Here is a 27659-nt window from a genome sequence, read left to right on the forward strand (position 1 = left end):
ACAAATAATTAAAAGTTCACTGATATGGATTCAGATTTCACAATGCCACCAACCTTTCAAACCACCATCTGTCAAGTTTTAGTTGAGTAACCAAGAGGAATGTCCACAATTATTTGAAAGGCTATTAAAATACTCCTTTTTCCAACTACATATCTGTGTGAGGCCACATTTTCTTTGTATATGTCAAGAAAACAACACATCCCAACAGCTTGAATGCAAAAGCAGATACGAGAATCCAGCTGTATTCTATTAAGCCATACATTAAATTGATTTACAAAACTGTAAAACAATGCCACTCTTTCCATTAATTTTTTTATGTTTTGGCAAAATTTCATTAAACATATACTATGTTAACATGTAATGAGTTTTTTAATGAATATTTTAAAATTTTTCAATTATATAATATGGTAGATATCAATAGATATAATCCACTCAAACAAAAATTTTTTGAGGTCCTCAATACTTTTTAAAAGTGTAAAGGAGATCAAGTGTACAGTGAGATTGAAAAGTTTGAGGAACTGCTGCTTCAGAATATAAAGCTAGAAGTAAACCTGCTGGATGGTAGGGTGTCTTACCTCCAGCTTCAATAGACACTGCCAAACATGATTGTACCAACCTACACTCCCACCAGCAGTTCTTTATATATTCTGAATATGAGCCGTTTGTCTGTTGTTATATATGTTCTAAATACTTTTCTCAATCTGTCTTTTAGTGAATAGAAGTTCATCAACAGTAGTCACATTTATCAATCTTTTCTCTTATGGTCAGGACTTTTTGTGTCTTGCTTATGAAATGTTTCTCTATTCCTAACTCTATATTACCCATATATTCTAAAAGTTTTATTGCTTTACATTTCACAGTTGGATCCACAGCACTATATGCATATCAGCTATTTAGGATCTCTGGGCTTCTGACTACAGTAACAAATTCTACCACTCTTCTTTGCATTTTCATATGTCTTTCATTCAGGAGTCATTCTGGACTACTGTTATTAAGTTTCCATCTGAATCTTTCAGTGCAGCTTAAGAGATAGAAGGCTAGGGGTTCAAATGTTTCAACGGAAGATAAATAATCAGAAAGCTTAGAGTTCTTCAACTGCTTCCCCCATAGGTAAAGGAATCATCCATCCTTTCATGGCATTACAATGATCAGGAAAACTGCCCTTCCAGCTGCCACAATAAAGCTTTCAAGAAAGCTGTGTTGATGTTTTGTTTTCAGAGAGAACTGAAAGCACTTTGGGAAATTTTCTAGGTCTACAGGATTTCAGTACTTCTCAGCAAAAGGTAAAACCAAAACAGAGGAAAGTGCAGCTAATAACCATATGGCACTTGTTTAAACTTACTTGACTTTACAAAGGGCCGGGGAGTGGCTCCAGAATATTCCTCAGTGGGAAAACTGCTGTCATATCCACCTTGGGAACTGGAAAGGGCATTCACGTCATATTTGTCAACCTCCGAGTCACTAGCATCTTTCTACATTCTTCAACAAAACTCAATAAATATCCATACCCAAATATCTGTTGACACATAAACTTACCTGCTACTTTTAATGTCTAGCACAGTATTTTTCAAATTACAGAAATAAATTAGGTAGGTTACAAGCAGCATTGTAAAAATGAACTACCATGGAATATAATAGAAAATATCAGAATGCCTTGCACACAGTGATGGTAAGTTTTGTTTCAAGAAACTGTTTTTCAATTAAACCTGTGTATATATGTGTGCCTCAGTGCAAAATGCATTTCTTACTGTGGGTTTCTGCCCAAACATTGGAAAGACACTAGGCTGGCACACTGTAGTGGGCATACATGCTGGGGAATTTTACTCCCAGCAACCATCGTTTATCCTAGGAAGTACCCACCCAGCCAGTTACAGTCATATGGGCAAACACACATGTCACCATGTCTCTACATGACCCTCTCCTATCTGACCCCTGCTGAGGGTTCCAGGGATAGGCACCAGACCATACTGATCCGATGACTTCCTTATTTATGATTTTTTTTAACCCAGCACCCAGAGAACTTTTCGGCGACAGAAGCTATAGGATAAACTGCTGGTGGCCATGTTTCCGGCCATGTGGAAAAATGGTCTGCTATGAGAAGGAATAAAATGAACATCCAGAAAGAGGCAGAGATGAAATACGGAGAGAGTCCATGCTGTGTTACTGCCCTTTCCACAGTTTGGTGGCCTAACCTTTTCTTAGAGCCTATAAGCCAATAAGTGTCTGTTTTCTCCTAAGCTACTTTGATAGATTTCTGACACATTCAATCATATAGATGTGCAATGCCTGTTTTTCTCCTGAAGTCTTGGGGACTGAAGTGATGAATTGAAAATTTCAGTCCCAATGAATAACAAACAGGTTCTTGCACTAATCCATGAAATTCCTCCCTCCCAAGCCCATTTATCATGTAAGAGGGAAAACTGGCACAATTCATTTAAAAACTACAAATATAAAAAGATTATTATTGAAATTCAACTTTGGTCTTCACTACTGTAATGAAATAAAGAACATTTTGGGGTAAACATGGTAAGTGGAGGTGGGACCCTCAAAGCCTCTATGGCAAAGTTCATGTATGCACCATTTATAATATTTTGCCTCTATCGCTGGCCTGATTGGAAGCCGTTGAGACACATTATATGTCTGGTACTGCATAGCTCTTTGTTAAAAGGGTTCCCAAAAAAGAAAAAAAAAAAAAAACAGGCTCCTATTTCTTTTTTTTAAACCTAACCCAAAATCATTCTATCAAGTTCTTAGGCCCTGGAGAACCAAGTGAGGGCAAGATCACCTGATTATAACCAAATATTGCTGACTGACAGGCAGAAACATGAGAGAATGAAGAGTTTGGCTAAAAAGCAAAAACAGGAGCTGACAGAGGTGATTATGATCCAAGCCAAGAGACTAGGAAATTGAATGCAGCTTTTTAAATTAAAGAGAAACTTCTCTTCCTCTAAGAATATAACATAGCTTTTTCCGTTACCTGCTTTACTAGAGGCTAGTTTGCCCTTGAAATTTACAATACAACTGCCTTTGTGTATACCTGAACATTTCATGCAAAATACTGTAGAAACTAACCCATTTACACAATGAAGTTTGTTCAGCTTTAGAAGCAACTACTGAGAAAGACAAGTTTAATTCTGATGCAAGTTGAGTCTATAAAGGCATTCTGTGAATGTTTGTTGGCAAAGTGATCACCTTTATATAATGATTATTCTGATCAATTCTGCATTCCCTATCAATTCAGCTTGAGTTGGAGACTGCCCAAATTATCAGGGGTACATTCAGAAAGGCTCTCCAGGTTCTCAGCTGACCAGCGCTCACGGAAGGCCATGAAGCATGCAGCTTGTTGCTCGCCATCAGCTCTTAGAAAATGTACTTCAAGGAGTTCAAAGGTATCAGCGGAGCTTTTATAACAAGGCATGAGTGATGTGATTCTTCTCTCAGTTAAAACTTCTAGGGACGATGCCTAAAGAGAAATCTGGTGCTAACAATCACAATTTGGTTTGCTTTTAACCTTTTTATACTTCAGCTTCTCAGAGATAGGTGGCATTATTCTAAAAGTTTCAAAGTGGCCATAGTTGTCATTTTGCATACAAATAGGAGGTCAGATAAGAACATATAAAAAGAGTTTCTTCATAAATGTTTCCAAAGGACTGAGGCCAAATTTGGGTTATCTATGACATTCTTAGTCTTTTAAATCCTGAACACTTAGCACTAGGTGCCTTTTCTCCTGGATTAGGATCTACCCCTGCTAGATCCTAAACTCCTGCAGAGCCAGTTCCACACAGGCCTTTGCACAGGAAATATACTGAGGAATGTCTGCTAGAAGTTCAAGTCAAATTAGCTCCTGGGACAAGAACTATAGCTGCTGTTGAAGGAGGTACCCTTTAAACGAAAGAACACACTGGTCTGAGTTTGAGGAACTAGGCCCTATTATTTGCAATTAACTGGAGTTTCACTTTCTTTATGAAGGGTTTTACTCTAGATTAAAAACATTATATTAAAACTCAACAGTCGCTAAGGTTCTTTTGGCATGATCCTAAATAAGAAATAACAAGGCTCCTCTTCTTTTATTCAATTATTAACTTCAAAGTCAATCAAGAAGCTGCCCTTTGATGATATATATGTTCTTATTGTGAGCAACATGAAATGATCACTCAGCTAGATTTCTGGACTGTGGTTTTCTGTGCAAGTATGAGAGTGAGAGGTGGGGAAGACCAGGAAGGTAGACGTTGGGAACAGGGGAGCAGGAGGGCTCTACTGTGTTACAGCTGTGTGCCCTTCAACAGGCTGTAAACTCTCAGAATTGTTTCTTCGTTTATAAAATGGGAAAGAAAACACGTCACAAGGTGGTTGTGGCTGTGGGTGTTAAACGGGACAATCTCGTGAGAGCACTTATAAACTGCAATGTGTCATACAAATCTAGGTGGTATTACTACTAGTAACAAATCTGCCAGAATGGTATTTTTCAAAAAACTCTGAAGTGTTCGAATAAAAACTAATGCTTTCCTGAAGGATTAAAACTAAATTTTTACTTTTTCTGTTCATATTATATCCAGTGGGATGGGGTGGGAGAGGGGTAAGCAAGATAACTTACTTAAGAGTTAAAATCTAAGCCCAGCTTCTTTCTCCAACTGGTCTACCACTGACTTCAGTTATCTAACTGCTATCTGTTTACAATTACAAACAATCTCATGCAGAGATGAGAAACTCCACTGCCTCTTAGATGATAAGCTGGGACACTTTAGTTTAGTCTATTTTTTTTTTTTTTTTAAACTTAAAGCTGGTTTGGGCAGACCCCCTGCTGCCATTCCTGTAAGAAGTGGTGTGGGTTTCCCCCAAGGGCAGTGCTGGGGAAGACCCGGCCTGGTGTGCACACTGCACTGGCGGCTTTCTGCACTGCATTCCACAGGGCGGGCGCGCTCGCTGCACTGCACAGGATGCTCCCTGCCTGGGCTCCTGCATGGCCGCTCCCTGCATGGCTGCTCCCCACACAGCCTGCACAGCACCCTGAGGGGCCGCCCCACGCCCACGGCAGCCCCAGACGTTGAGACTTTGCTGCAGAACAGAAGTGAGAGGCTTTGGCTGGTAGCTTGTACTTGTTCCTTTTTCTTTGTCACTCACAGAAAGACGAGAAAGATGGTGAGAAGGCAGTGACTTGTTTTTTTTGTTAAACCAGGTTTTATGAACTTCACCTCTATTCCTTCAGCCTGCTGTAATTTTAAAACGTAGTATCATCTTTTAAAGGCAAAACCTTTTTTCCATTTAATGAAATTAAATGCAAAATAAACAGCCCTTTTGGTTTATTGTAAGTTATTCAATAAGATACATTCTTTCACCCAAAATGGGCTTTTTCCTCTTGGGTATATTTTAGTCTACTATTGTACCGATGCTAGCATATAGAGATCACTAATATAGTTAACTTCTGATCATCACAGCTTTATTTAAAATTCATTTTTGAGTGCCTACTATGTGTCAAAGTGCATTTTTAAAATGCAGTTTATTTTTTAAAACTACATTTGCCTTTTTAATGTATAGGATTTTAACATATTTTCTGTCAGTGTTAAGCTAAAATTAACATTAATTTGCATCCCCTAAAAATACACTTCAAAATCAGGTGAGCTAGCTCCTGAGTTCTGGGTATTCGGCAGAGAAGTTAAGGTCCACGTAATTTACTGTGGATAATTCACACGTATCTAAGCACTTCCTGTTTATTCTTAATGTCACCTTGAAAAACTCAGAGTCACAAACAGAAAATCAAGGACTACCTGCAATCTAAAGTATTTCCAAATCATATATGCAACTATATAAATCATGGAAGGTAACTGGCTTTTTTCCACTTTTTATAACTGCCTGAAAATAAACTAGAAGTGGGCACATGAGAAAGACAAGTATTTTATATAACAAATAAGTTATATTTTAACCAGTGGCTGTTCAACTTTCTCCTCCTCCCCTACAAAATTTTGATTTCTAACTAATAAAGCAGTCCTTTCATGTTGATTTGTCTCTTGCAGTTAACAACACAAAAGAATTACGATCACTCATCCTCTCAACTTTATGTAGCTTTCAGAGGCCAAATGAGCAACAGGATCATCTTGTTAATAAATCTTTCCAATTACACTGCTGAGTGTAGACTTAGGCTAGATATTTCAAAGCCTCTCTCAGAGGCTGGGGAGTGGGTTACCTTAGGAGTTCTCAAATGCAGCAAGACTGTATCTAATTTTAATGACAGATGTCTTGACTGGAAAAAACTCATACATCATTATCCCATACATTAGATGGGACAGAAGGAACAGAAGAGAACAATTAACAACTAGTATTCTAAAGAAGTTATTTAACACAGTGGGTTTGGAAAGCCTAAACTTCAGTCTCTCCACCACCACTTACTAACTTTTTAATTCTCTGGACTTGAGTTAGCGCCTTTCTAAAATAGGAATAACCACAATTCTCTTGCTGATCACACAGGTTTGTTGGTAGGATTACATGTGAAAGTTCAAGGAAAAGTACTTTAAAAACAGTTTTAAAGGGCTACCCCAATACTTCTGACATTAACAAACTTCTCTGCATTGCATTTACTCAAAGAGTGACTGAAGATGATCAAACCCAGGCCCTCCATGGTTCTGCCAACAGAGAATCTCCGAAGTGGGTCCGCTATCACCACGGCATGGGGTGATGTCAGGCTGTTGTTTACAGGAGAAGAAAGGCTGCCAACTTCCACTGAGCCCGAGACCCGCAGTGGCCAGCCTCCTCTGGCTGCATGTGAGCAAGAATGGACTCTTTATGTGTGGCGTGTGTGCGCACGCACCGGTTCACGTGCAGGGGCACCAAAACAAGGAAACTGCAGAGCGTGTGCACACCAGCACGCACTTTGGGTCTGACGTTTTCACTAAGAAGACTACGCAAAATTGATCAAAAACCAACTTTCACTTTTGTTACTCTGAAGAGGGGGGGTACTGTCACTCAGAAACTTCATCCTTAATTTTTAAAAAACATTTTGAAAGCAGAACAGGCAATTCTTTTAGTTTTTACAGAACCCTCCTCACGTTCTACAAATATTCACTAACAAAAAGAACTATGACGATGTACTTCAAAGCATAAAACATATTCAGACTGCAGTAACCAAGTTTTATACGAACAACTCATTTTCAGAATAGTTGGAGTTGCTTCCTCCTATACATTCAGGAAGTACTCACCCAAGTATTAACATACTCTAACTGAATCCACTTTGGGGAGATATTTTGTTAGGTTAATTACTATAAAGAAAAAAAAACTGGCTTATTAACATTTGCCCATTCATGAAATTTCTTGGCAGAAAGCAACCTGCTAAATCAAATTTAGAAGGGCAAAAAGAAAATAGGGGCTGCATTCATTATAATCTTTCTTCAACTATCCCTGGGATGGCAGTCAAATCAGGAATAATATAGGAGCAGATCATGTTTATAACTGGCAATGAAACTTTACTTCAGGCAATAAATCTAGTGTAAATCCTAACACTGGAACACTGAGGAAGAGACATGGGAAATATTTTTGGTACCTGGAAATGTGTTTCTCTGGTTCTGTTGTAAGTGTAGCTGAAAAGGAGAGAAACTATGGCTCAGTAATAAAACGACACTGCGGAAGAATCCCAAGTTCTGTTTCTGGCTCTGAGGCAGTTTATGTATAATCGTAGGTCAAATACTTAGCCAAGAGATACCTTATTCTCAGCGTCTGAGAAATGGGGATGATAATAGCAAATATAATTTTCCAGTTTTTAGGGGAACATAGAAGAAAAAGAAAGATAACAAGTGAGAGTTTTGTGCAACATCACATTACGGGAGTTAGAAAAGAATAGAAACATGGGCTGGGAATGAAGCCTGATATTGGCCAACTCCTTTGAGAGCTGGGGAGGAAAACGTGCTAAAAAAGTAGGAAGTGTTATTAGCACTTCCTTCATTTTACAGTTAGACAAAACAGCATGAAAAATATGGCACCAGTTCAACTTTTCCAGGGTTGGTTCCAACATGTAACTTTGGCCAATATTCTTAAACACATCAGGAAACCTGAAGGGCCATCCCTGGGTTCCTCCTTAACATGAGTGCCAAAAAGGATGTCAAAAAACCTTTATAGAAAAATACAGAAGTAGTTTTAGATTGTACTTGAAAACGGCTGTTCCCAGCTTCACTCCTACATGTGGTAAAGGACACCTTGAACACACAAGTCAATGACAACGTGAAACAATGGTAACAAAATGGCGGCAGGTAGGTGCATTAACAGTCTTACAGCTAGGGATGTTTTAAATGTGCAGAAATTTTATTGACTGAACAGAGCAAAGGATTAGAGCAGAGCTTCACACACATCCTATGCCAGTACAAAGTCCATGAACTTTATCTTTAAAAGGAATAAAACTTTACATAAAGTAAAGCAGTCAACTTGTCAGTCAAGGCAATCTGCAAGAGGAACAGTAAGAGAAACCAAATTGATGGTAATCTTCATTCTTAATATTTCCCCCATTCAACTTAACTTAAAATTCTAAAATTGCCTATTTGGACTTTATTTTGTTACCCTTTGTTTGTCAAATTGACTGGATCACTAAAAGCAATTATAAATGCACACAGAGAAAACAGGGTGACATGTGAAGAGCAGAAATTTATAACTGGATTGGCAAGTGCCTGGGTTTTCACTTGACGCCTCATGGCTTAACTGCTTGCTGCACTCCAGTATACCAAAACATCATCTGCTCTGTGGTATGCTATTAAGAAAAGTCATAATATACTTGCTTACTACACATTTGCTGCATAAACTGCCTCCTGGGGAGCACAAAGGGTTCCAAGAACTCACTACACTAAGGCTCATGGGTGACTATAAGCACTGAGTCATTTCAACTTCAAAGACATACCTAATAAAAGAAGACTCGGTTCCATTTCAGTAACTTACTGAACAGGACAGAACTTTTCTTTGCCAAAAACTTTTTTAGTCATAAAAATGCCTATATTTTTTCTCATCATGTAATGCTGTAATGAATTTGCACGGATACCTGCTTCCAGTATTCAAAAGTTAAGAGTTAAATATTCCAAAGTGCATCTTATTTTGTATTCCTAAGGTAAGTGGTAGGGATATTGCTAGCCAGAATGCCAACAACTGGGTCTGAAAAACAATTTGAAAGCTTTTAAAAAAGAGTAATTCTCAGCCACGCACAGTGGCTCACTCCTGTAATCCTAGCACTCTGGGAGGCTCTAGTGGGAGGACTGCTTGAGGCCAGGAGGCCAGGAGTTCAAGACCAGCCTGAGCAAGAGCGAGACTCCGTCTCTACAAAAAATACAAAAATTAGCTAAGCACAGTGGTGCATGCCTATAGTCCCAGATTCTCGGGAGGCTGAGGCAGGAGGGTTGCTTGAGCCCAAGAGTTTGAAGTAGCAGTGAGCCATGATGAAACCACTGTACTCCAGCCCGGGCAACACAGTGAGACCTTGTCTAAAAAAAAAAAGAGTAATGCTCACACCAACAATGACTGTAAGTATGCAAATGACTAACATAAGATGAAGCAGAAGAACCAAAGAAAATACCTCCACTTTATTTTAGGAAATAGAAAATCCATTTTTCAGGGAAACCTTCGTGTTCATACAATTATTCAATAATAAAAGTCATAGGGCAGGTACGGTGTCTCATGCCTGTAATCCCAGCACTTTGGGAGGCCAGAGTGGGAGGATTGCTTGAGGAACAGGAGTTCAAGACCAACCTGAGCTACATACTGAGACGCCATCTCTACAAAAAATTTTTTTAAAAATTAGTCAGGCATGCTGGCACATGCCTATAGTCCCAGCTACTTGGGAGGCTGAGGTAGGCAGATTGCTTGAGCCCAGGAGTTTGAGGTTGCAGTGAGCTATGATGATGCCATTGCACTCTAGCTGGGGCAACAAAGTGAGACCCCATCTCAAAAAAAAAAAAAAAGCACAGTCATCCAAAAGATGTGAAACGAAGGGCACCAGAACCTAGGTCAGAAGCCATATGAAATGATTCACAGATTACACAGACAAACAAAAAGTGGTGGCAACAAGCACCTCTCTTGCATCATGAAAGTGAGCTCTTTTATATGTCTTCTTTGCCCTTCTCCCTGTCCAGTCATCATGTGAGGGCAAATTAGAAAAAAGGAGTGGTCAGATGCCTTTATAACTCTATCATGATTCTGTATTATAACTTTACTGGTAATCCTAAATTAGCCCAAATACAAAATGCTTCCGTTTTCATCATATTGTTCTCAGGATGCATAAGTACTGCAAAAAACCAAAAGTTCATGACGCATGTCAATCTAGTGAACTTACCACTAATAGTCACTATGTTAGTGATCATACATGATTATCGTTGTAGTGATATACAACAGTGCTGAGAAGACCAGAGTGTCCCTGGACCACAAGTAGGAAAGATGACTCCATGACTTGGTCCACCATAAAACTAACTTTATGTCTAGGGACTTCGCCAAATTATAGACAAATTTTCTGACAACCAAAATTTTCAAACATAATACAGTTCCAACAGTACCCTCAAACTATCCTTTGTTTTTCTTCAACTGCAATTTAAAAAAAAGTTATTCTTAAAACTCAAGTTGACCAGTAAAGTGTCAGTCACATAGCACAGAACTCGGTGCTATGTGAATGGCAAAATGGACTCTTGGCCCTAACATTTCCCCAGGTTATTTGGATCTTTCAGAAGTAATAACAAATATTCTCCAAGTATAATCTCTTTTCCAAATAATTCTTTTAAAAGCTACTATAAATATATTTTTCTCAGCTGGTCAACAATTTTTCACAGGTCATGCTGCAATTTTCAGTCAGAACAAGAATTCCTTTAGAGAAAAATGAAAACAATAAATAACCTGGGACAAAAGCAGTTTGCCCTCAGAATCCACTGCGCACAATTTGAGGGTGTAGACCTTGCCCAGAAGCTTCAAGATAGAACACAGGAATGATAGAATCAAGAAAGCAAAGACAAAGCTCTGGCAATTATTCTATGATTTGAGTACGAATCTTCAGTAATAAGAAGCAGATAACACACTCTGTACTCTTTGTTGCTCTTCAATCCACTGTCACTTAAGACTTTTGTTCCATTTTCTCAGGTAGACTAAGACATAGGGGCAAGATGCACAGTGGAAACACTTCTTGCAAGGGGAAACAAAAAGTAAAGTCAGTCTAATCGCTTAGTCTCGATTGGTTTTTACCTGCTTGATTGTTTGAAGATAAGAATACATCCTGATCCAACCACTAATCCCAGCCATCAGTACGGTCAACTGTATAGCTATGAACAAACGGTTCCTACGTAGGACTTTTCACATCATGGCAAAGCCAGCCTTATTCTAGTTAGGAAATTAAATTTTAGTTTGTTTGCGCTCTTGGATGTTGATCTTTGCTTTCTTTTCTTTTTATAACACTGGGTAGTAGAAATAAAAATAAAATCCAGTTATTAGAGGGGAACAACAGCCATTTCACTTTTCATTTCAGCCTCTGAGCCATTAGTAGCAAACCTTAGCTAAACAGTGAAAGCATTTGTTACGCAGCAAAGGGGATCTTGTCCAGAAAATTTTTCTGCAAGGCATTAAAATTAAAAAGCTACTCAAACAAAACCAAGCTTCACAAGTTATAATCATATTTTATCCTTCCCAAACATAACCAATAGCATGAGGAAATGCAATACAAATTTCAAACTTTTTTTGTTCTCAAAACTCTACTATTTCTAACTAAAATTATGGACACAGTGTTCCTTCTCTGGCTTCTTTAATAAAATTACAATTTATTTCAGAGTTTTGCTTTCATTGTGCTGCATTACAATTGAATGTTTGCAGAACCTTCATTTGAGATGTATAGGAAACATCAACACACACTTAAAAAGTTCCTTTAAAAAACATCTCTCTGGCTGAAATGATTCATAACAGCAGAAGTTTTGAGTTATGGATGGAACCATTCAAAATTTGAGTAAGAATTTTTAGCATTCACAGAGCTTAACAGATCAATAGATACCTCATCAACACTAAATCTAAAAATTAAAGACAAACTGAAAAGAATTGTAACTGAAAAGCGACAAGACAGGGTTCAGCATCTTTCGAGTCAAGAGAGGCACCAGACTCCACCTTTCTTCTATTCCCTTGCCATGGAGGGTAGCAGGAATTAAACATTCTACTTAGAGGAGTCAAGAAGGATCAATAGCTCCCCTTCAAGAGTGATCCTGTTATTTTAGAAGAAAATCACCCCGAAAGGTGAAGATCTTTCCATGTAATTGGGTTATGACAATTTTGAAAGACATCACAGGTGTTTCAAGAGTGCTTTAGAAATGCCATAGGGGAAAAAAGATGACAATCCTTCTCTCCCTGTTTTGAAAAGAGCATGCCTGAACAAAGACCCTCCATTGTTCACACACATAGTATTAGAAAACATGTCTTTGGAAGATGACTCTCTCACACTGGATGTGAGAGGGTTCAAGACCCAACAATTCAAAAAAGATTTGCCGCTAAATTAAACACAATTTATTTTAGAAACGAAGTTCCAGAGAAACTAGAGCAGTTAAACTACCATGGTAAGCCTAGATTTTCCCCAAATATCAAAGACCTGGTCTATCCTGGACAAATAAAATACTGTTATTTCCAATAGCATTTCATTTTGCTGACCTTTTCATGGGTCATGGTGCTTTCCTTTTAATAAAGGGGGCAAATCTATTACAACTCTGTTGTTCTTATAGCTGGTAAAGTAGAAGAGATTTTTGTTCACATTTGATCTGGATCTTGATAAATGTGTAGACACTGTTGACAGTCTTCCTTCCCTAGCTTTGGAATAATATAAAGTGAAGTTGAAATGTAAAAGAAAAAGGTTAATGGAAAGTATCTGAACGATTTGCAAAGCTCACATCAAAGGCTGTGCCCTAGATACTGAGGTTAGAGGACAGGTACGAGATCAGCTAAGGGAGAGTCACTGACACATCTTACCAGTATGGAGGGTGGCAAGGTCAAAGGAAGACTGGATTTTTCTATAAGATGGAAAGGTGAGAAGAAAGAATAGGAATTAGCATTTATTAAACATCAGCTTTGTGTTTGTGGCTATACCTATTTTATATCAGTAATAATCATAGAGGTAGATATCACTGTTCCCATTTTACTGCAAAGAAAATACAGGCTTAGAGAGGAGTAATAAACACTGTTAGAGGCATATCCAACGCCCATTCCTCCCTTCCTCTTCCCAAGAGAGCCCCAGCTCGAGGAGGAATACAGGTTAGTCCAAGCCAGTCAGGGCAGAATGCTCTTCTGAAGACAGTTATCGGTCCAGGGGTGGGCGGAGAAGCCCAATCAGACAGGGAGACTGACAGCGCACAGCTGTGAAGAGGTTTCTGACTTCCTCTGAATACTGTAATGCATGGATATGAACCAGCCGAAGAAAGGAGTCAAAACAGAAGTTGGTGCCAACAAGGAGCCTCGCACAGCAGAAAGATGCTATGAACCTGAACTAACCGATCCCGAAGCCTGCCCTACCTCTGAATTTGTTGTGAGATAATAAATTTCCTGATGATTCCAGCAAGCTTCAGGGCAGTTTCTAAAAGCATCTTAACTGATAACAAGAATTTAACTTTCCCAAGGTCACCTGCAGTTAAGTGGCAGAGCAAGTATTTGAACCAACATCATTCCAGCTCAAAACTGAGCTTTTTCCACTAAACCACACGTGGCATAAACTTTGATAAATGTTTCTCCTCATGATATGATCATGTGATGTTACAGCCAGAAAGGATCTCACCTCACCGCACATAAAAGCCATTTACCTCATAGAAAAATCTGAAGTAGTGGCTTTACTTGCAAACACAAAGAAACACATCTTTACCCAAAATTTCCAGAGTTCTGTGGAACTTCTCACTTCACATGCAATTAATTTTTAGTGGAATATGGATTCATATGCTTTTAATAAATGGAATCAAACTTTTGAAAAGTATTCCAAGTTATTACTAATTTTCTTAGGTGTGGTAATGGTATTGTGGTTTTATAGGAGTATGCCCTTATCCTCAGGAGATGCATGTCAGAATTTACTTTCACTTGCTACAAAAAAAGTATACATACAGGAAAGAGGGAGGGAGGGAGTCATAAAACAAATACGGACAAAGGTTAATAATTACTCAATCTAGGAAGAGGGAATATGGGTCTTTGCTAAATTATTCTTCCAGGTTTTCTACATATTTGAAAAGTTCTATAATAGAAAGCTTTGGTGTGGGAAACAGGGCGGGAGACAGCATTGTGGAGCGTGGTGTGGTTGCACATTACAACAACCTGGGGACTTTTAACATATTGAAGCCAGGGCCTCACCCTGGGTTGTGGCCTGGGCACGTGTCCTGCTGGTGTGGTAGAAAGAGCTTGAGCTTCCAAGTCACAACTCATTAACACCCTGAGAGTCCCAACCCCAGAAACATAACTCTGATAAAGTTTCTAGACTGTTTTTATTCATGAAAAATTGCCAATATTTTTGGCAATTATTGGAATTAACATAGGCATTAATTCCAACAATAAAGAAATTTCCCTGAAGCATACACTGGATAACATAAAGAATACTCAACTAATATTAAACCATCACTTAACAAACGTATACTAAGCTGTCTGTGCTGTGCTCAAGACCATGGCGGCAAGAAGAATGGAACAGACTTAGATTTTCCCTAAACAAATCTGTTCAGAGAGTCTATGGCCCATTCTACCAAAATTTAATTTACAAAATTGAAAAAATTAAAAAGGAACAATATTTAAGGAGAAGCATTAAGCCATTTATCTCTTTTTAAAAAAGGGAAAAAAAGCCTTAACAAAACTCATGCTCTTTACTCCTTGCCAAAGATGAGTCATAATCTGTTAAACTATAAGGAAAAGATTCCTTGAAGAATACCCAACTCCAATTCTCCAAATTCAAATTTGTGCAAATTACTTAAAGATACTCCAGTGAGTCTTACAAATGGAAAAAAGCTCTCTAAGGTCCTATATCTAAATTTCAGCTGGCACAAGGGCCTCCTCAGTTCTATTTGTCTTTCTTACTTGAAATTTAGGTGTCTGGGGTATGGGATACAGGTGAATAAAGAGTAGATAAAATAAAGAAATAAAAAAGTAAATGATAAACTTTAAAAATATAATTCTTATAATAGGGATTTTATCTTGAAAATATACCTTACAAACTAGGTAGCTTTCTTAGAAGTTTTATTGATATTCAATAAGTGCATGTATTTAAAATGTACAATTTGATAAGCTTTGACATAAGTACACATCCTTGAAATCATCACAGCAATCAAGATAATTAACATAACTACCCTAGGTGGCCTTTTGAATCAAATACATTGAGTGGTGATGGTTCTAAAGAAATAGAGTTTTCAGGGAAAGAAGCACTTCATAGAGATTGTTATCAAAAAAAAAGAAAAGGACATTTCCATACAAGTATCCAAATACTTTCATTAACAGACAAAATAAACATGAAGCTTCGGATTTTTTCACCCTAATTTAAATCTAAGAAACAGCATACATTGTATTATCCTATCTTAGACTTAGGTCCAAATAAACAAATATTTTAATACCTGTACTCTAAAAACAAAGAGATTCTTAATATTTCCAAATATCCAGGAAAACAAAAACAAAAGTCATAGTCACACAGCATTAAGTTTGAGAATTTAAACATACACATCAGGAATTTCAGTTAATTCCAAAGCAAAACCACTTACAAAGATTATATCTACATACTATAGCAATATGTGCAGACTTCCTAAATTTGTCATATTAGGCCTGGAGTACACTCATCTTGTAGGCAGGGCTGCCTGAGGCAACAGTGAGGAAGCAAGTGTCTTTAATAACTGTCAAAAGCCTCCAACTCCACTTCTTTCCTCCCATTCCAGTGCTTCTTCCATTTTTCAGGCAGTTCCCCTCATCCACAGGACCCTCACTGATACATCAGGCTTCCCAAAGCTACTGAACAATTTTTATTCTCAAGAACCTAAAAGTATCCATGCTGGCCCATATATTCTATTCTCAGGTGCAGTCTTTGTTTCCCAAGGGGACAGCTAGTGACCGGAATAAACACTAGATGTGTGCTCCAGTCCTTTTCCTCCCCTTCCTTGCTGAGCCATAACAGAAGCCAGAGTGAAGGCTGTTATACCCTTAGGCGTCCAGGGCACAAAGAAGGTCTGCTAACCAACTTTGCCCAGACTTAAAAGGAAGGATGGATTCCCAGAAAGACCACCCAGAACTTCCAGACAGCAAGTACACTTAACTTGGACTAGGCTTACTGTAGTAGCCTCCATTAGTCTTCCCATTAAGCTAATTCACATATTGCCTAATACAAGAGATTTAATTTTCATGTGGAGATCTTTTGTCACCAACTGGACCGTGAATACCATCATAGGCAGATGCCATGCCTTGTTATTAGTCTCTGATACCCCTAAGCACTTGGGACATGTATTAAATATTTATGAATAAAATAATTAATGAAAGTCATGATGTTACATTATAGTGTATTAATATTATTTGTACTGCATAAACACTTAGGTATATTTGAGATGGAAATGAACACTAAGGGCTTTATTTGTTTGTTTAGGAAATTATATAGTACAATCATAGAAACAAAAAATTAAGTTCTTAATGTACACTAGGCAAAGCAAACTTTTAAGATTTTCTTTTAATTGTGCAATAGAGCAGAGACGAGTACATTTCCATTGTACAATTTTCAGTGTTACCCACTTTTTTCAGGATCTGTCACCAAAAACACAAAGGAACGGGAGAAAACAACTTAAAAAGTATAAAGAAAACCTAGGAGAAATTTCAGACCATGTCCACTAGAAGGTCTTCCAGGGTTCAAAAATGAGTATGATTCATGATTTCTGTTGGAAATACCAACAACATTATTGTTTTTGAATATTTCAATCAAAATCAAATAAAAGTTGTCTACTCAAAGCAGAATTTTGTTTTAGGATTTAGAATTCCTTTTATACCAAGTCAAAAGGATAAAATCCATATAAAGAACTCTTACTTTTTTCAGGCCATTATCTGCACAATGTTTAATTATGACTGCTCCAAATAGTAGATAACAAGCTCTATACACCCTAAAATAGTTTGGAATATAATTTGCACAAGGGCAGGAATATCTCTCTTCTTCACAGCTATATCATATATGCCTAATAAGAGTAGCTGGCCCATAGTAAGTATTCAATAAATACCTGTTGAGTCACCTGAATGAGCAAAGGAATGGAAGCCAAAAATAGGATACAAGTGTACAAAAAAAAAACCAAACTTCTTCCATGTAGCATAGATTTTATAAAGTCTAATTTCTAGAAAGTCTCTAATTTAATCAACTCCAAAATATAGTGTATCTAATTTTATAATTGGATTGTTTAAATAAAAAGTAACAATGGATTGTTTTCTAAATCAAAAAGAGTATTCATTTTGTTTAATCAAATTTAAAGGTTTTCTCCTATTGGTGTCTGAAAAACGTCAGGTATTTTGAAAAACTATTAAACATTTTCTCCTGATCAATGGATTTTGGTACTTAGGAAAACTTTTTGCTCACAGGATTTTTATGTAAATCTTTTATTTTTAAAAATACATATTTATTTGCATACTCTTTTTTCTGGGTAAAAAGCACTCTCAAAATCATAATAAAATTTAACTCAAAGGGATACATTTCGTTTGAGTTGAAGCCATGGCAGACAATAAAGCTGATGGTTATTTCACTAGGAACCATTCATCATTCAACAATGGTGAACCCAGAAAACCTCACAGTGGATATGGTCCGATGTTCTGCTGGTTTGAAGGCGTTAAAAATGGAACAAAACAAGGGAGCCGCTCATCTTATCTAATGTGATGCTCTTAGGTGAGCCACTCCCCATGTGGTCAGGTGGCAAGTGGTCATCCCAAAAGTTCCCAAAGCTCTCAAGAGCACCAGGCATGGAGCAAAATAAAGCTTGTGTGTCTCAGACATTTCAAGGTAACGTGGACAGAAAAAATTCCATGGGTCTCCTCACATAAAACAGATTAACATAAAATCAGTAAATAATAAACATGCTACGGTTTTCCCTTGTCACCACCTCACATAACCTAAAACTTGGTCTCAGGTTATGAAGAGGCCCCTTAAGTTTTGTGTAGATAAGATAGTCAGCGAGCTCACCTTTTGAGATAAGGCAAAGCAAATTCTCTCTATAGAAAGTCTTTCCATCAGTTTCATAAAGCAGACCGAAATAAATGAAAACCCTTATTCCATACTTTATACAGAGGCAAACACAAAGGGAGCTAAAAAACAAAACAAACAAACAAACAAACAAAAAATCCTGCTATGATCAAGGAAAAAGAATTCCAGTGATTCTTGGGAAGAAGGACAAAATAAGAAAGATGCTGCATTAAAAGAAAAGAAACTCATGGGGAAATATTAAGAAAATTGAAAAACAATTTTAGAACAAAAAGAAGATGATGTAAAAAGGAGATAAAATTTAAATTAAAGGTGGACTACTTTGGTCATTTTATTTAATATATTAAAAGTAAACAATACCAAAGAGCTATATATACCACCACATAAAATGTTATAAACATTAATGGAGATTTTAAATTCAAAATCCAAAATGAAATCAGATTGTTCTAAGTTTCTGTGGGTTGGCTCTTGAATAGTACGGACAAAAGGAAAATATATTTTTAAAAGTTGCTTTCTGCTTGGAAACCTCATATTTGAGAATTACTATTCATTATTCCTAATATCAGTTAGAATAAATATTTCTTTACATGCCTTATTTGTTTTAATAGTTCTTATTCTGAGTACACTAGAATTTCATTTCCACTTAGAAAAGTGACATCATGAGTTTGTGACAATTCTGTTATTAATCAGAGAGAAGTAAAACTGAATTCAAAGAAATTTATAGAATGTGATAACTCTAAGGTTTTGACTTTTAAATTTTAAAAACTCCTAACTCATTTTTAGGGACAAGAGGGAAAAAAAAGTAGTTTCTTAAAATGCAGCCTTTCCACACAAGCCTTTACTCACCTTCTTACATAAAAAATTAACTAGAATAAACTAAATCCTCTAAGCCACTATATTCCGAAATATGTATATTTCACTGCCTTCAAGGTACAAAATAAATGAGTATAAAGAGGGGGCCTTTAGCCAACCTTTTTGAAATTTAGAAGTAGATAATATGATTTTTTTTTCTCTTTGAATATGCTTCTAATGGAATCTGATAAGTTTGAACATTTTTTCCTGCAATGCAAGTATAAGTTTTACAAACTTTAACTTAATAAAATGTATTCTCTCTCAGATATCTAAAGTTTGTTCTTAAAATATTAACATCTGCTACAACTCAGGATGTCCCAAAATTCAGCGTTAACATTTAAACCCCCATTCAATTAAAGTTCCTTGCTTCTTTAAAAGTTATCTTATACATTTTTGTGAACATGCCAATAAGAAGTCTCTTCAAATTTAAAATTAAAAGGAAAAATGCCCTTAAGATAAAAAATCTGAAAGGTCATAATTTTTAAATAATGATGAACAAATATTCATTTCTGAATGCCAATGTTTACTTTGTATTTGCTTGCATTTTGTCCTTCTCAAATGCTTTCAAAAAGCTATTACATCTGACTCCACAACTTCCTCTGTGAGTGAGCCCGGGGTAACTGCCTTCACTTATGGAGAGTGGTGGTGAAGGGTAAAACTCAAGGTCACGTGCCAATCTGTAGCATCGCTCAGTGTAAAACTCCATGGACTTTAATTCTGAGTTTATGTCATTATATAATGCATATATTATTTTCCTCTCTTTTTGATGACTGACAGAGTTGATGGGTAGTTATCCATTTTCCTAATGTCAGAAGACAAGGTAGACATCACACGCCTCAAAGGTTATTTCTACTCCTTCTTGCTCTTCTTTACAAATAATTCTTTACAACAAACATTGCTGTTTTAAAAGTTGGAGATATTGTATATGTCTATAAAATACTAACAAATACCCAAATGTCTTCACAAAAAAGGTTAAGAGATGTGAGCTACGGAATAAGCGTCATGCTAAAATGTGTCAAGTGAAAAATAAGAGACCTTCTTCCATCTTGCAGACCAACACTTAAGTGCAGTTTCTAAGTGCCTATAAATTATTACTTTTAAAAGTCTCACTTTATTCTGTGCCAGTCATGAGTCTGAAAAATAAAAAAAATAAAATAAAATAAAAGTCTCACTTTAGATTAGCTGCTTTAAAAGTATGTGAACAAAAAAAGGGTCAAGTTTTCAGAATTAATTGTTTTAGCAAACAAGAATGTAATATATTCAACAAAACTGGGTAACTGATGATTTGCTTCAATGAAGGACTATGTACACAAAATTTCCCACAGTGTAATAGATATTTCATATACATATTTGAAAAGTTTTAACAATGTTATGGAACACTGTAACTCTTCTGAGTAGATTAGTATTCAGATTTTGTTACTAAGATTGCTCATGAAAGATAATTTTGGCATTTGGTAACTTCAGAGGCACAGTAATTAAACGAGTTTACTGACAAGTACAATAGAGTGAGTCTATAAAAGAAGCAGGTGGTAGGGCCCATCAATTTTGCTTTATTTTTTTAAAAAAATTCTCCAATTGTGTAACACCTATTAAGTATGTGGTTAAATTTAAAGTTAAGTGTTTTATTTACTAATTACATATAGTTCCTTTATGATCCTATCACATTATTTAGTGCAGCTATTTCAATAGCTAATTATTTATTAAGACTGCTCAAGAGGAAGAGCTTCACTCTCGAATGGAAAGAGAAATAAGGCTTTGGTCCCTAAGGAATCATGTCATTTTATTTTCATAGTGTTAGGTTGATAAATTCTCTTTATTATTATTAATTCTGAGGCACATAGTAATATCATATTAACATTTGGGACATTCCAAATCTAATTTGTATAATTCATATTGATTAATGACAACATCCAACTTGATGATAAAAAGTCAGAGAGTCAGAAAGTTGTAATGATTAAAAATGGATATGTCAGATATCAAAATATGATATTAGACAACTACTTTTCAGACTATTTTCTAGTTAATCTTCAAAATGAAAAATCGTTTCATAGTAAAAGGTAAATTATACTGTAATTCCCCTCAGTTATTCTCTATTTGCAAAAATAATAAGGGAGAAAGTGAAAATTCAATTCAACAATACAAATAATAGTACTCTCCACAATATCACTTATAATGTTCATTCAACTACACGGAAACAACTTGAGAATAACATCATTTAATTAATTCCACAAGCATTCATTAATCTTCTTTATGTACCAGGTACTCTGTTAGGCACTGGAGATTAAATTGTGAATGAAATACTATTCTTACCCTCAAAGAGCTTTCTGTTTAATAGGGGAGAAAACTACAGACAACAGCAAATGTGTGATATGTGTTATACTTGCAATAGAAGTATATACATTCTATTACGCAAATTTAAATGAAAGAGAGGTCAACTCAACTCAATAACTAAATTTCTTAAAGGCTCATATAAACTCTAGTTTGAAAGTGTAAACCCCATAAAACATCAGGCAAATATGGATAAAAATTCTCCTTATTTTATTGATAGCAATGATTCTTTACAAATCTACTTCTAAAAATAGTCACCTATATTTCAAGATATATAAGGAACATATCAGAGTTAAACTTGAAAAGATGTACCGAACACTAGTAAAGATCTTTGCATATATTAACTCATTCTGTCCTCATAATAACCCTATGAATTAGGAATTATGGAATTATTATTTCCATTTTACAGATGAGGAATCTGAGGCTAACTTGACCAGTCACAAAGACAACAAGAGGAAAAGCTGGGATTTGAACCTATAGAAAGAATCTGGTTCCAGGGGCCCCACTCTTAACCACTATACTAGACACCCTCTATGAGACTGGCGGTGATGATGGGGCAGTTAACAAGGAGCACTCTGTGACAAGTACACTCATTCATCCTTACACCCCTTGAGAAGTTGTCCTCCCCATTTACAGGCAAACCCCCATACAGGCAGGTGAGAAATTCGCCCAAGGTCACACAGACAGTGAGGGAAGGTGGTAAGAGTCAAACTCAGGCAGCATGGCTCCCCTGTGCAATGAGGCCTTTCAGTGATTCAGTCTTACACTCATGAAAAGGGTCACATGATAAAATTTATTAAACAATTTAAAAAGGCTTTGTATAAGTCTTCCTGAAACACTTGGAAAGGTTTTAGGACTTATGACAAGCATTTCTTTAAGACAACATTTACATTTAAGTCACTTTTCAACTTTACTACTTTGGGCTAATCACAAACACATTTCTGCTCTTTAAAAAGAAATCTTTCTGTAGCAACTTGGCAGATTTCAGTACAGGAACAGTCTATTCTTTAAAATTAAATTTAGTAACAACTTATTCTGGTTAGTCTGAAAAAGAAGGAGAGAATGAACTACTAAGAGGCCTTTCCTGTACTTTAATATTTCAAAACATGTTTGCTTTGGCCTAATTTGAATCTTGTGGACAACTAGCCCAGAACTTGATTCAAAAAGAGTAATAACATCTTAAAACAGCTGAATTCTAAAAAGCAACCTCAGAAGCCAATTCAGAGCAACTATTTCTCCTAATTTTTACTTTTATCTCAAACTAAATACTAAAGATGCATAAGGCAACAGTCTCATAAAGCATATATGGGCAAGTATTTGCACTTTTGAGCTACTGACAACCAAAACACCAAATTAAAATTTTACAAAATTCTGTAAATGACATTGTTTAAAGTGCAATCAAGTACACAAAAGATGGATCTCGAAAGAAAAATAATCCTTATTTCTCTGGTACCCTTAACATACTCCACTGTGTATAGTGACTGAGAAATAAAAAATTCTGTGTTGTAGTGTCTCCCTAGAACAGAGGTGAGCGAAAGATGAAGTGTCAAACAGGATTTCCATCTTACCTTGCTTTCCTCCAACAGGTTCAAAGACTTCATAACCTTTAATCCTGAATTGATATTTTTTCAAAAGGGAACCCATAAAACTATTTTATAATAAAAATACTAAGCGATGCCTCTAGCAACCTGTCTTCCGTTGCTCTATCACCATGCATTCAAATTAAAGATACCTTTTGCTTTGCTTTTATTGAATAAAAGTTTAACTTCGATTTAGAGGAAAATGCACCCATCAGCCGTTTTACACTTTTTGCAGGTCATAGAGGCCAGCAGATCATAATGCTGACTATTACCACTCACTGAGCATCCTAAAGACAGAAAGCATGCCATTACCAATTATTTTATAAGCTTTATAATGCCCCGATGGTGGAAGTCTGGCAATACCTAGAAATACAGCAAGGCTGGTGAATAAGGAGTCGAGGGGCGGGGGAAGAGGGAGCGAGGGAGGGAGGGAGTCGCCACCTCAAATCCACGCCGGACCAGGAACCTCCAGCCCACAACCTGATCCCTGCCCTCCCCAAAAGTGGACCGGCCACCACGTTTTCCCAGATTTCCCCCAAAACCCAACACGGTACTCACCCCTCTGCGAAGAAGTCGGCACCTGGTCCAGCTCCGAGACGGGTCGGGGTGGCAGCGAGGGAGGGGACGTCTGGGCTGTGGGCGGGGGGTGTCTGGTGCGTCACTCGCGTGCAGGACGGTGAGTTCGAGGGGTGGGAGCGGAGAGAAGCAGGGAAACCAAGTCACGGCCGACAAGGGAGGAGGAGAAACGGAGGGCGTGGGAGGGTGGAGCGCCTCCTCTCTAAAATAAACCCACCGGACCCTATGAGCCCTTGCCCCAGGGAGGGAAAATAAAATCAGGGGAAATAACAGACTATCAGATAAATCTCTAAAACGACGAGGAGCGACGAACAGACTTTAATTTAAAGGAAGGGAACTGAGCGAGGGCTGTAGGGGAGACAGAGAGAAGTGGCTCTGGGTCTATCCCATGCCTTTGCAGTCCCCAAGCAGAGGAGGAGGCTGGCTGAGGGGAAGTTGCAGCGGCTCCCGAGGAGGAGGAGAGGGAGGAGGAGGAGGATGTTACACGGTAACAAGTACAGACAGACAGCCATGGATCAGAGGGGCGCTGCGAGCAGGGCGGCAGGGCGAGCGGCGGCGGGCGGCAGCACCGCCTGCTCGGCTCGCTCAAGACATTTAATTGGATTGATGGGTTGTGCAGTGACTCACAGACTTTACAGAGTCGTACAGCAGTCCCCGCCCAGCTGGACAGGGAAGATGCGGCGGGGACGGGCGGGGTAAGGGGGCCGAGGGAGAGCCGAGAGGGGAGGCGGTGACGGGAGGGCGAGGCGCCGAGGGGGCGGGAGCGCATGGGAACACCCAATGGCGAGGCCCGCTGTTCCGACGGGCGTGGGCATCGGCCAATGGCGGCCCGGCTCGATAGGCGGCTGGCTTCCCCCCTGGCCCAATGAGTCTTCTAAGGACACTGCCGCGAACGGGGCGGGGGGAAGAGGAGTGGGGGGGTGGGGAGAGGTGGGTGGACGTTGAAGTTGGGGGGTGGAGGGAAAGACGAGGCGCCGGAGATCAGCGGAGTCTCTCTGCCCTCCTCGCTCCAGAAGTGCGCCTTCTGCCAATCGGAGCGCAACGTGGGGGTGATGGACGCAGGCGTGTGACCAATGAGGTGGAGAAGGCTGCCGCAGCCAGCCCGAGGGGCAGGAGCGGGCGGTAGCACGCCCTCCCCCTCCCTGCCGGGCCTTCCCTCCCGCCCGGCTCGGGTCAGTCACGCAAATAACATTGTGAGGGCCGGGGCCGCGCGGGGGGGGGGGAGGGGCGCGAGCCGCGCTGCTGGCTGCGTGACAGCGATAGGGACTGGCTGTGCTGCCGACTCCGCGCCGGCAGGAGGAGGCGGCGGCGGAGGCTGGCTTTTTACTCAGCCTGGAGGCTGCTGCTGCTGCTGCTCAGCCGCTGCCTGGCGCTACCGGGGAGCCCCTGCCGCCAAACCCCACTTCCGGAGGACAGCCAGGTTGGGAGAGATTCAGATCAGAACTTGGCCCCATGTCCACGCAGTGCCCGCTCTTGGAGACAGCTCCGTTTGAAGTCCGGCGGAGCTGTGCTCTGGGATCTGAGAGGCTGGAAGCCAGAGACGGGAGGCTTGGCGATGACATTTGTCCCCTTGCTTGCCTGAATTCTGGGGAAGTCAGGGTAGGGTGTGGACAGGTTGAAACAGCCCCTGAATACATACCGTTTCTTTATTGAGTTTCTGGAGAAGGCACTTCTTAACCTGGCATCAGCGAAGTTGTAAATGCACGTATAGACCTTTGCTTCCTCCACCCCTCCCTCCCGCGCCGCTCTTTCTCCCACTTGCTCACCTTGAACCCTGAAGGCAATGCTTGGGAGCGCCCACTACTACATCTTCCCACTGCTGACTACCAGGAGTTATGGCTTTTCTCAATTTCTTGGCTACTGTCCAGTAATCATTTTACAGACCTTAACCCTTTCCACACCCTTGTACTTGGAAGTGCTGTAACTGTAATCACGAATAAACCCTAATAGGGATGTTCACTAAAGCAAATACACTGGCAAAAACCCACCCTCTTCCCCACGAGGTGCATTTCTGCACGTTATTTGAGACTTAAGACAGTTGCTTCCTGTCAAGAAATCGAGGAAAGGCAAATCAGACATTGCGTCGCTATTAAAATCCGCTCGGAACACTAAACATCCATTTTCCATAAACTAAAGAGACCTAGGATTAATTTAGGGTCTTGAAGTGAGCAAGATCATTTTATTTTTTTCATATAGTTGAAACCTACAGTGGTCTGGAATTCAGAAGAGAGATACTAAGTGAACACAAAGGTTTACTCTAATCATATTGTGGTTCTCCTGGTTATTGTCTTTTTGGGATACAGATCCTTCCCCTGGGCTTAGTTATGACACACAGCCTGACACCTTCCCTCTCGGACTTTAGCCCTACTCCATGATTTCTTTCTAAAGTCCTAAGTCCACTTACAAAAATAAGCTGTGCCACAAACTTCTTGCAGCACATAGCTTGTATAGGTATGTGTTGATGCTCCATGTGTTGAAACTCCTTTGGAATTATGCCGTGCAAAGAGGCCAGTGTCCTCACCCCAGGACATGGTGATTTGCAGAAGGTTGACAGTGTTCCTTTAGCCAGGTCACCCTGTGATAAGCTAAACAAACTAGATCTCTCATATGGGAAATACCTGCTCCATTTCTAATGTGGGTTATTGTACTACATTTAAGAATGTGCTAATGCCACATTTTACAAAGCCCCTGCCCCCCGCCTTTTTTAAAAAAAATTTTTCATTGTGAGGTCATTTTATGACTCAGGTGAATGTAATTGGTCAGAGTATTATTTTACATTCCATAGTGGGTACTAATAACACAGAAAAAGATTTTGAGTCTAGACATATACTACTATCTTTCAGAGGATCCCCAAATACCCAGGGTTAGCATGCTGTGGCAGAAGTTGCTTCTTTGTCAATTGTTATTGGCGTGCCTCCAAACCCCACCATGTGTCACTTTCTAATTCTGTGCTCTCCCTATTCCAGTATTTCTTAAAGAGTTGTCCGAGGCCCACCTAGATTCCTGGGTCTGCTCTCAGACCTATTGAATCATCATCTCTGCAGGCTGTACCTGGATATCTGCTTTTTAAAACAAATATTCAGGTGACTTGAATAAATACTAAATTTTTAAAATATTAAAATACTAAAATAAATATTTGATTTGAGAACCCCTATTTATTCCTTCCTTTCTTCCTTCTCCTTTCTCACACGTATCTATTTCCTCTCTCCCCTATATCTTCTATTTCTCATTTTTGTGACCACTTCCTTTTCTGTGTTTCTTGTACACACGCCTTGGTGGGGAAGGGGTGGTCTCTAAATGGAAGAAATTGGCAAATAGTCTTTCATAAATGACATGGACATACCTCATAGCTACACCAATGAAAAGTGTGAGGAAGTCAAATCAAAATTTTATAAGCCTAAAAAAATCACTATAATTGATGTTATATGTGAATCTATAACATGTGAAATGCTTACTAGTTTATGATCTAAAGAGCACAGAGAGAGAATTTTTCCTATGTGGGAGCCACATTTCAAAATGCAAATTTCAACATACAAATAGTATATTTATAGTGTTACTGTCATTTTTCTTCCACACTAAAGATGTACTAAGAGACTAGTGATGTACTAAGACTATGATGGTTATTTTTTTTAAGTACTATATGAGATTTTTGTTGTCTCACATGGCTTACAATCTATTTGAGAGGTTCAAAAATGCACACTTGCAACATTTAAATAGGAACCCAAGCAAATGTCTAGGGAAACTTTAAGTGTGTTTGTCAGAAATAAGCAGGATTTGGCTCATTTCTGTCTAGTTTTCCTTTTACTTATCTCTATTTCTTATCTGTTATGATTATGAATTATATGTATAATTCATAAATGTTAAAATCTAAAATAAAAAAACAAGTAATATGTGATAATAAAAGCTTTCCTTTTTGTTGTCATTTAGATATTTTTATGGTTGTAGGTGATATTTTCAATTAGATTTTAAGCTCCTTATAAAACAGGTTTGACTATATACTACCCACATGGCCCAGGAAGAAAAGCAAATCCTCAGCCAGGAGCAGTGGCTCACGCCTGTAATCCTACCACTCTGGGAAGCCGAGGTAGGAGGATTGCTTGAGCTCAGGAGTTCAAGACCAGCCTGAGCAAAAGCCAGACCCCATATCTACAAAAAATTGAAAAATTAGCCAGGTGTGGTGGTGT

At 38.5% G+C, this 27659-nt stretch overlaps 1 protein-coding gene across 1 annotated transcript in view; it reads right to left on the reverse strand.

Moving 5' to 3' along the window:
- SERTAD2 (SERTA domain containing 2) overlaps nucleotides 1-24292 on the reverse strand; it is a 106940-nt gene extending 82648 nt beyond the window's left edge. Inside the window, exon 1 of the mRNA XM_045549736.1 lies at nucleotides 23458-24292. The gene's annotated coding sequence lies outside the window, so the exon portion shown is untranslated. The remainder of the gene's footprint in view (nucleotides 1-23457) is intronic.
- Between the last annotated feature and the right edge of the window lie 3367 nt (nucleotides 24293-27659).

The sequence above is a fragment of the Lemur catta genome, chromosome 4, assembly GCF_020740605.2.
Source record: "Lemur catta isolate mLemCat1 chromosome 4, mLemCat1.pri, whole genome shotgun sequence".
NCBI classification, from domain to species: Eukaryota; Metazoa; Chordata; class Mammalia; order Primates; family Lemuridae; genus Lemur; species Lemur catta.